The following is a 9071-nucleotide window of genomic DNA, read 5'->3' as shown; positions in this document are numbered from 1 at the left end:
ACTACAAATGAGTCCCCGGAAGTCGGCCATTTTGTCAACGGAAGTCGGCCATCTTTTTAGCTAAAAACTACAAATGAGTCCCCGGAAGTCGGCCATCTTTTTAGCTTAAAAACTACAAATGAGGCCCCGGAAGTCGGCCATCTTTTCAGCGGAAAACTACAAATTAGTCCTCGGAGTCGGCCCATGTTGTCACCGGAAGTCGGCCATCTTTTAGCTTAAAAAACTACAAATGAGTCTCCGGAAGTCGGCCATTTGTCACCGGAAGTTATCCATAATTGTTAGCGAAAAACTACATATGAGTCTCCAAAATACGCCATTTTGTAATCGGAAGTCGGCCATCTTTCTAGCAAAAAACTACAAATGAGTCTCCGGCAATCGGACAAACTGAAAGTTAAAAATTTGGAATTCCGGCTGTCCCCACGAACCCCCAGTGGCCCCTGAGCATAGAAACAAATCATCTGGGAGATCCTCTGATCTTTGCCAAAACCTCTCACTTTTCTCTCTCACTTCATACATTCATTTAATCAGTCGTCTTGGAAGGGGCCCTCAAAGAGCATCTGGTCCATTTCTCTTCAGAATACTATGGATTCGATGTCGTAACACTTTCTACAACGGGGGGGAAATCTACGCTTTCTCCTGGGAGACCATTCCAAGCTTTTACTGTCCACGTGGTGAAAAATGAACTTACGTCCAATCAGAATTTCCCCGTTACCTCTTCTTCATTAAGCCCCACCTTACCTTGTTGCTGGAGGACCAAAAGAGAGAACAATGAGCAGCTGACTCTCTGACTGCTTCTAGTTACAGGAGGACAAAAAAGAACAGAGTTCAGCTGAGTAATGGGGGACATCTGGCTTCTAAAGGTCCAAAATAGAGAGCATGTTTGGCTGCTTCACATGCTGTTTCCAGTTGCTGGAGGACTGGTGTCTGGCAGCAAGCCAGCAAACATTTAAATACCCATTTACACATTTAATATTTGCTTTGACCTGTAGATCAGCTTTGATACACTCACACAGACTCCCTGGAGCAAAACGTCCCCCATCCCTCCTGGTCCCACACTCCCCCCTCACCTCTACCCCAGACAGCCTGACAGCCCTTTACCCCTCCCCACTGTAACTCCAGTGCTTAAAACACATGCATGAAGACTATTGGGCAGGATTTATCATTACATTCGTAACATCAAAGTAACACTTGCTGGAGGCAGGAAAAGCTTCCATCCTTCCTTATTCCACTGCTGGGGTAGAGAACACTATGGCTGCCTCTGCTTCTATCACAAGAGACACCTACACACACACATTGCAGCAGTAGCAGGCCTGCATTTTGCTTAGACAGCACAGCTGAAAGGAAAAAATTACTCCTAAAAGAAAAAAAATAAATTCACCATCTGCTCAAGAGGTGTCCACATGTTTATACATATCCTATTTAAATACTTCTAAAGGCAACTATTTCATTTCCTTTCTGCATTCATGTAATTTGTACAACTGTTAACTGATACCATTACATTTTCTATCTCAAACACAGGGATAATTTGACCAGGAATTTTTTGTGTGTTACACAACCGGAAGGGATAGCTGCCCAAAGGAGATGCTACCAAACCACCAGGGAAATACCCCGTTTAGAGGGAGACAGAAACATAGTACTTCAGAGCACTCCAGCAAAGCACCAGCAAAAGATATCTGCAGCATCCAGCTCTCTCTCTGTGCAAAGATTTAGAATAGATAATTAACTCAACTAGGTAATATACGAGATCAAAAGCATTATGGGGCTGTTAGAGTCTAAACAATGCAGTTTGTACTTTATACAACTGTAAGTTTTTGTTACATTTATGATACAAAGAAATCTGAGATAACTGTTTTGCTTTAATTTTTGAAGGATGATGGAGAGAAGGGAGGGTAAAACTGCAGGAGTGTCATGGTTTAACACTGGCCCGGCAATTAAACCAAATAACAGACGCTCTCTATTAATGTCTCTCTCCTCCTTGATAAAGAAAGGAGAGAGAATAAGGGAGAGAGACTTATGGGTTGGAAACTAAACTACACAACTTTAATGAACAGTAATGATAAATAGGAAAAATTACTAAATATATACAAATAACCAGGAAAATGGAAACCACATTCCTCTCTCCTTTCCCCCAGTAACTCTCACGTCACCACCGAGGCTGCGGGGCAGCCCTGGGAAAGTCCAGGCTGGACTCCTGGAGTCGGCAACTGGAGGCAGGAACACACAGATATGGGCTGGCACGGATCAGGACCACAGGCAGACGAACGGACGGGATCCTTCCAGGATGCCGGGTGAAGGAAGGGAAGCAGGGAAATCAGGAAATCCAGAAGTCTGGAAATCTGGAAAAGATCTGGCTCGGCCCTCGTGATGCCTCAAATTTATACTGAGTGTGACGTATATGGGATGGAATACTCTGTTTGGTCAATTCTGGCATCTATCTTGTCTGTTCCTCCCCAAAGGAGGGCTCAGGTGGGACCTCTTTATCCTCCTGGACAGTAAAATGTTTTCCTCAGAGCTGAGCAGTGTCCTTGGCTCTGCATACCAGTCTCTAGCAGTAACTATAAATATCAAGTGTTATCAATCACTGTCTGAGAAACTTGCTGTTAATTTCAGCAAGTGCAACTACTTACAAGAGACTTGGCTAAAAGCAAAAGTACAAGACAGAAAATCACCTTTATCCTGGCCCAAACCAGGACAAGGAGTCAAACAAATCCCCAGTGCTGCAGTATATAAGGTTACCAAAAAGGACTCAGATTTGTTAACACATCTGGATGTACCAGAACATGCAGAGGAATGCATTTTCATCATCTCAGCTGCTGCAACTGTGAACCACAAAACCAGAACCACCATCAACTTGAGAAAGATGTGCTGTGCTTCCATCTTGAGAATGACTTTCTCCTTTTTTTGAAGGAGGAAAGAATCTTGTTGCTGGCAATTTCCAGACTCTTTTGGGATCTGCTCTGATGGGGAGTTTCCAAAATGCAACATCTTTGAATGAGGCATTTCTGGTTTGGACTCTCTTCCCATCTTATATCAATATTCATGCTGTAGGGCAGTAGTTCCTGGTCTCCCAACTTAGCTTGCAGCAGCCCAGGCATCAGATTCCTTCCTCAAGAAAAGGCACATCAGGTAGCTGGTATATTTCTGCAATCATCAGGCTCATCTTCATCTTCCACAAAGCAGAGTGCCAGCAGGAAGCAGCCAGAGGAATCCTATGGGTTGACAAACCTCTTCTGCAACAGCCTCCTTCACCATCCCTTGAAGTACTCATCATCCCTAAAGACAGCCCTCAAGTCATACAGAAATAGCACCTAGGGATATGGCTTAAGTTCTTGTCAGTGTTAGGTTAATAGTTGGGCTCTATGATCTTGAAGGTCTTTTCTAATAGAGGTAATCCTGTGATTAGCACCCTGGGCTTCCCCTCACCTGCTCTGTACCCATTCAATGCCAGATACTGTATCTGTCATTGTTTGTGGAACCCAAGCTACACTAAGAGAAAAATGACTGTTATACTTGAAGGAAGTCACCAGCTCCATGTTCATCCTCACTACTACCCCAGCTCACCTCAAATTCTCATCCAGTCCCAAAAGTGGCCTACAAAGTTCGTGCAAAAAAGTAGCTGCCTTCACTGAGTAGCCACAGTATTCTCTGCTCTTTGACACTGACCTTACCTTGGACTACTTGCTATAGTCAGCAGCTTTGTCCCAGTGAGCCTGCTTACAATATTTGCAAAAAACAAAAGGAATGTACCAAGATGCTGCCTCAAATAGCACCCTGCCTGCAACAATTCCCATCTCTTACTCCTTTACCTTGGCAATTTGCATATCCAGCCTCTGCAATTTTCTTATTGTCACATGGTGGCTACAATAGAACCTATAAACATCAACTGATGCTTCTAACGTCAGCAACACACACCTGAAAAATAACTGCTCTTTGGTCCCACTAGTCATCACTCCACACCAATCACCTTCAGTGACTGTCCCACTTTGCCTACTGCTTCTACCTTCAAACTGAGTAAAACACACAGGTAGCTACCTGAAGCACAATCTCTCCAACACTACACACTGACTGACCTGACCGCTCTCTGCTCCCTTGTTTCTTCTTACAAGCGCATATTTGTCCTTTGCATCAGAAAGTATTACACAAGTCACTGGAATGCTGAACAATGGACAGACAATTCCAGACATCTCTATTCCAGTTAGGAACCCCATCTAGAGTACTACTACCCTCAAGCCATTAATAAACACAGCCCCAAAACTTTAAACCCATACACATACAACCGTTAACTACTGAGAAGTTCAATCTCCTGCACTGCACAGGAAAAACCCTCTCATGAGAGTCCCATCACCTTCAAATGCCATCAAAGCAACTGCCCACCCAGCCTGACTATGGCTGCTCCACTTAAGATCACTGTAAAATTGTGGCCTAAAAACTCAAGGCACACAAACATCACCAGAGACCCTTATGGCCCTTCAATATCCCCAACTCTACGCTCTGGGCAGAGCAGCTCCAAGACAAACACACAAGCACAGACCAACCCAAGACACACCACTGCAAAATACAAGATTAAACATTAAGAGAAAACTCTCAACAAGAAATTACTCTGGGCTCCAAGAAGTTGGACAAGAAGATCTACAGGGATGCAAGGGTGAGGCAAGAAGGCCCAATGGTGACATCAAGTGTCATAGAACAGTGCTTGTGACAATAATTACTCTTCAAAATAACATACCAGATGTGCAAGAAGACCAGCATCAAGACCTAAGGATGCAGGGACAAGGTTGCAAATGTGGAAAACTTATGACCAGAGATTCTCATTCGTTCATAAAGATTACAAAAGATACCCATCGAGAAACCTGCAAGATGCAAGAAAAGAAGGATCCAGATGGCATTATGATGATGATGACTAAATGTGTTCCACACCGTGGGGATGATGTTCAATATTACTTGCCCTGTGAGGGACTCTAGAATCCAAGACTTTTGGGCAATAAGACATACAGCTATGCATCTGCAAAGCGAAGGAATGAAGCAGCGGATGCTTGAGAAGCCACCTTCAAGACCTGAGGATGCAAGGATGCAGGGAATGAGTCCCGCTCAGGGAAGCTAGATGGACAGAGATCAGATGACAATGCAATTGAGAATGACATAGCAGAAGGCAACCATCAAGAAACTTCCAAGTCAAGAGACCGATCTGCAATTTAGACTCGTCATGCGGAATAACACGCTGCTGATCAGCGCCATGCTGAGCAGGAAAGACTTTCCAGGGAGGATGCCCAAGATGCAGGACTTGCTCTGTGAGGACACAGAGGACCGTCAAGGCCTGAGGAAGCTCTAAGACAACAAAGACGGACAACACAAAACACACAACCCCACAGACCAAGGCTGGAGCTGCCCTGCCCATGCTGGAATCACACTGGAAAGTAACCTGTTCCCTTCACCCACCCAAAGAGGGCCTCTCCCAGACAGCCCTCTCCCCTACACCAACTTCAAAACACCCCTTGCAATTCCCAACCTCGACTCCACTGCTCAGCCCCTCCCCACCCACCCCTGGGCCATCAACTTATCTTCAAGAGCAACGGCAGCACAAAGCCATGCTCAGTAATGAAAGCCACGTTGTTTGACTGGGATGTGCTTCCAGTCGCACAGTTCCTCTTCATCCCCTATACATAGAAAAGAAAAAAAAACACCCACAGATCACAAGCAGCACTGGCGCAAGTCCCACCTAAGCCAACGCACGCTACTTCTGCTGCACTCACCTTCTCAAGGAAGCTCCATGGTATACCACGCACCTTCTCCTTCCAGAGTTGAACGCTATCACCACCATTGCTTGGAGCACCTGAAACACCAAGAGAGAGTTCCTGTTCTGCTGATCGGAAGCCACCAGCCCCATGAACTCCTCGCTACCAACTCGGCTCAACTTCAACGCTCATCCTGTTCCAAAGATGGCACGCACAGCACCTGCTAAAACAAAAGGAAACCTTTAAGTGACTTGACGTGAAATGCATGGCTGACCCAGCCCACCACCATCTCACCTTCTCCATCCCCTCCTAAATGTGTGTCTTTGTCCCTCCAAGGATGGCTGTGTCACCTGCAAAAGTCAAAGCAAAAGGCACATGCTGAGGTAGTGCCTCCAACAACAGGCAGCCCTCTGTGATGTCCACCTCCTGCCCCATTACCTCAGCCTCTCACCCATCTGCTGCCTGCCATCCTTGTAGGGTGCCAAAAGTAGGCTTGGAGGACACCTGGAAAACACAAAAAACAGGGGATGCCAATGCCTTCAACAGCAATAAAACACCTGAGAAATAATCGCTCCTCCAGCACATCAGCCTTTACTCACCTTGCCAGAGCCACCTCCAGAACAGATATTCTGCTTTGTTGGCTGCTCTCACCTTCAAAAGGACAAACAAACCATAATGTGGTCAGGTAGCCAGGAGAGGGACCTCCAGTCCAGCACCAAACCCTGACTAACATTTGCATGGCGCTCTTCTCTCCTCCAGCTCTTTCACGTACATCCTTGCCACATGGGATCTGAAAAACGGTGATACACAAGTTAATGGAACACTGCCCAACAGATGAACTATTCAGTTATGGCTCTTCCAGCAAACTCTGGGAAGAGCAGCTCCAAGCCAAACAACTCAGACAAATTCGAGACAGCCCTCCAAATCATGAGAGTCGATCACAAGAGAACACCAAGCAAGAATATCTCTGGGATCCAAGACTGTTTGGCAAGAAGACCTACAGCAATGCAAAATGAGGGGCTGAATCAAGGGATGCCAAAGAACCCAGGCTTTAAGACCTGATGATGCGGGGAACAAAGTCCCACTCTGGGAAAATCCATGACCAAAGATGATGCTGGTGCAGGTGGCAATCATGTTTCATAAGATGATCATCAGGAAGCTTCCCAGATGAAAGACCTATCTACACTTCAAATTTGTCACACAAGAAAAAGATGCTGCTGACTAGGAGTGTGCTGATGAGTAAAGGCCTGCTAGGGATGATGGCCAAGATATGGGACCAGCTCCAAGAGGACACCAAGACCTGAGGAAGCTTTAAGACAAAGACATACAACACATACTACACACCACCACACACCAAGGCTGGAGCTGCCCTGCCCACACTGGCATCGCATCAGAAATTAACCCGCTTCCTTCACCTGACCAAATGAGGCTGCTCCCAGACTGCCCTCTCCCCTACACCAGCTTCAAAACCCCTTCCACAACTCCCACCAGCCTTGACCCCTCTACGCCACTGGTCCCTCAACTTATCTTTCAGAGGACTGGCTCTCCAAAGTCGTAGTTAGCCAGGAAAAAAAACAGGAGCAGCCCGGGATAATCTTCAACTTGCAGTGTTCCCCTTTGCCACCTGCATTAAAAAAAAAAGTCACACTACAACACCAAAACAAGCAAACAAAAAAACTCCACACACATAACCACAACACCAAAACACCCATAATATTCAGCAGTAAGTCCAACATCAGCCAGTGCCATTCTCTTCCAAATGACCCAGCTTCACAGAAGAGGCCTGCGGGGTCCCACTCACCCACGCTTTCCAGAGTTGGATGCTGTAGGCATCGTCATTCACGGCACCTAAAAGACACAAAACTATTGTTGTGCTTGAGAGAAGAAACTAGGTCCACAAGCCCTGCACTACCACCTCACCTCCAATTCTCATTCAGTTCCTGGAACTTGCTAGCATCATGCCAGGGAGGGACAGGCTCCCATCAACCACCCAAAGGGCACCGCTTCTGGACAGCCCACTCCCCTACAGTAACTTTGATGTCCCAACCCTGCGATTCCTAACCTTGACCACTCTACACAGACCCTCCCTAACCACTGTCCCTTTCACTTACCTTTCAAACAGCTGGGGCTCTGAAGCACTGGACAGAAAAGTAACCCGCATCGGCTGATGGGAATCTTCCCAAAACTACCAAGTTCCTCCTCGTCATCTGCAATAACAAACGGCAGTGCCACCAGAAATAGGATGTCAGCTTAATACAAACCTCTTCCACAAGCTCCTCATAACCCCCAACTTGCCCTGCTCACCTCCTCCTTCCACACATTATGGCCACCATCGCTTCTGGCACCTGAAATACCAGGAGACACAAAATTACTGTTCTGCTTGTGAGATCAAGCCTCCTCGTAACCATCTTGTCTCACCTCCAGCGCTCTTCCCCCTCCACAGGTGGCATGCACAGCATCTGCAAAGACAAAGGGAAACGCTTAACTGAGTCAACATAAAATCTCTGGATGAGCCAGCCCGCAACCATCTCACCTTCTCCGACCGCTCCTCAACGCATGGCTTTGTGCAGCACACGTCCAGCAAAACACCACGCTGAGGGGCATGTTCCTCTTCATCACCTGCAATCAGAACAAAAAGGAAAATCAGAAACAGTGTCGCCAATAAGGTGCACTTCAGCCATCAACAACCACTTACGCTACACCCACCACCTCAAGAGAGCCACACCCAGTTCCACTCATCTCCGTGATCCAAAGTTGAATGCTGTGGCCACCACTGCTTTGGGCACCTAAAAGACCAAGAGAAAGAGTTTACTGTTCTGCTGATCAGTAGTCACCAGCTCCATGAACCCACTCTCTACCACCCCAGCTCACCTTCAATGCTCATCCGGTTCCAAAGGTGGCACACACAGTACCTGAAAAATAAGGGAAATGTTTAGCAGAGGTGATGCTAATACATGGCTGATCCAGCCCACAGACATCTGACCTCCAACTGTTCCTCAAGACATGGCTTTGTCACTCTAGCACTGTGTGTGACACCTGCAAAAGTCAAAGCAAAAGGCACACGCCGAGATATTGCCTCCAACAACACCAAGGCCACTGTGACATCCACCTCCTGCTCCTTTACCTCAGCCTCTCACCCATCTGCCTGCCATCTCTTTGGGGTGCCAAAATGAGGTTAGGAGAGCACCTGAAAAAACCCACAAACAACAAGGGATGCTCACGACCAACCAATAATACAGCACCTGAGAAGTAACTGCCCCTCCAGCCCACCAGCCTTTGCTCACCTTGCCACAGCCACCTCCGGTGCCTGTATCCCGCTTTGCTCGCTGCTTCCACCTT

General features: G+C 46.8%; 1 long non-coding RNA gene across 1 annotated transcript; it reads right to left on the bottom strand.

Moving 5' to 3' along the window:
* Nucleotides 1-8716: 8716 nt before the first annotated feature.
* Nucleotides 8717-9071, bottom strand: LOC115599394. Its single transcript, XR_003988376.1, has 3 exons — nt 9017-9071; nt 8857-8919; nt 8717-8768 (listed from the first exon to the last, which is right to left on the bottom strand). It is a non-coding gene; the product is annotated as an uncharacterized LOC115599394 (long non-coding RNA).

Source organism: Calypte anna, chromosome 19 (assembly GCF_003957555.1).
Source record: "Calypte anna isolate BGI_N300 chromosome 19, bCalAnn1_v1.p, whole genome shotgun sequence".
Taxonomy (NCBI): domain Eukaryota; kingdom Metazoa; phylum Chordata; class Aves; order Apodiformes; family Trochilidae; genus Calypte; species Calypte anna.
The sequence above is the reverse complement of the archived record's forward strand: the minus strand, read 5'-3'. Positions and strand labels throughout refer to the sequence as shown.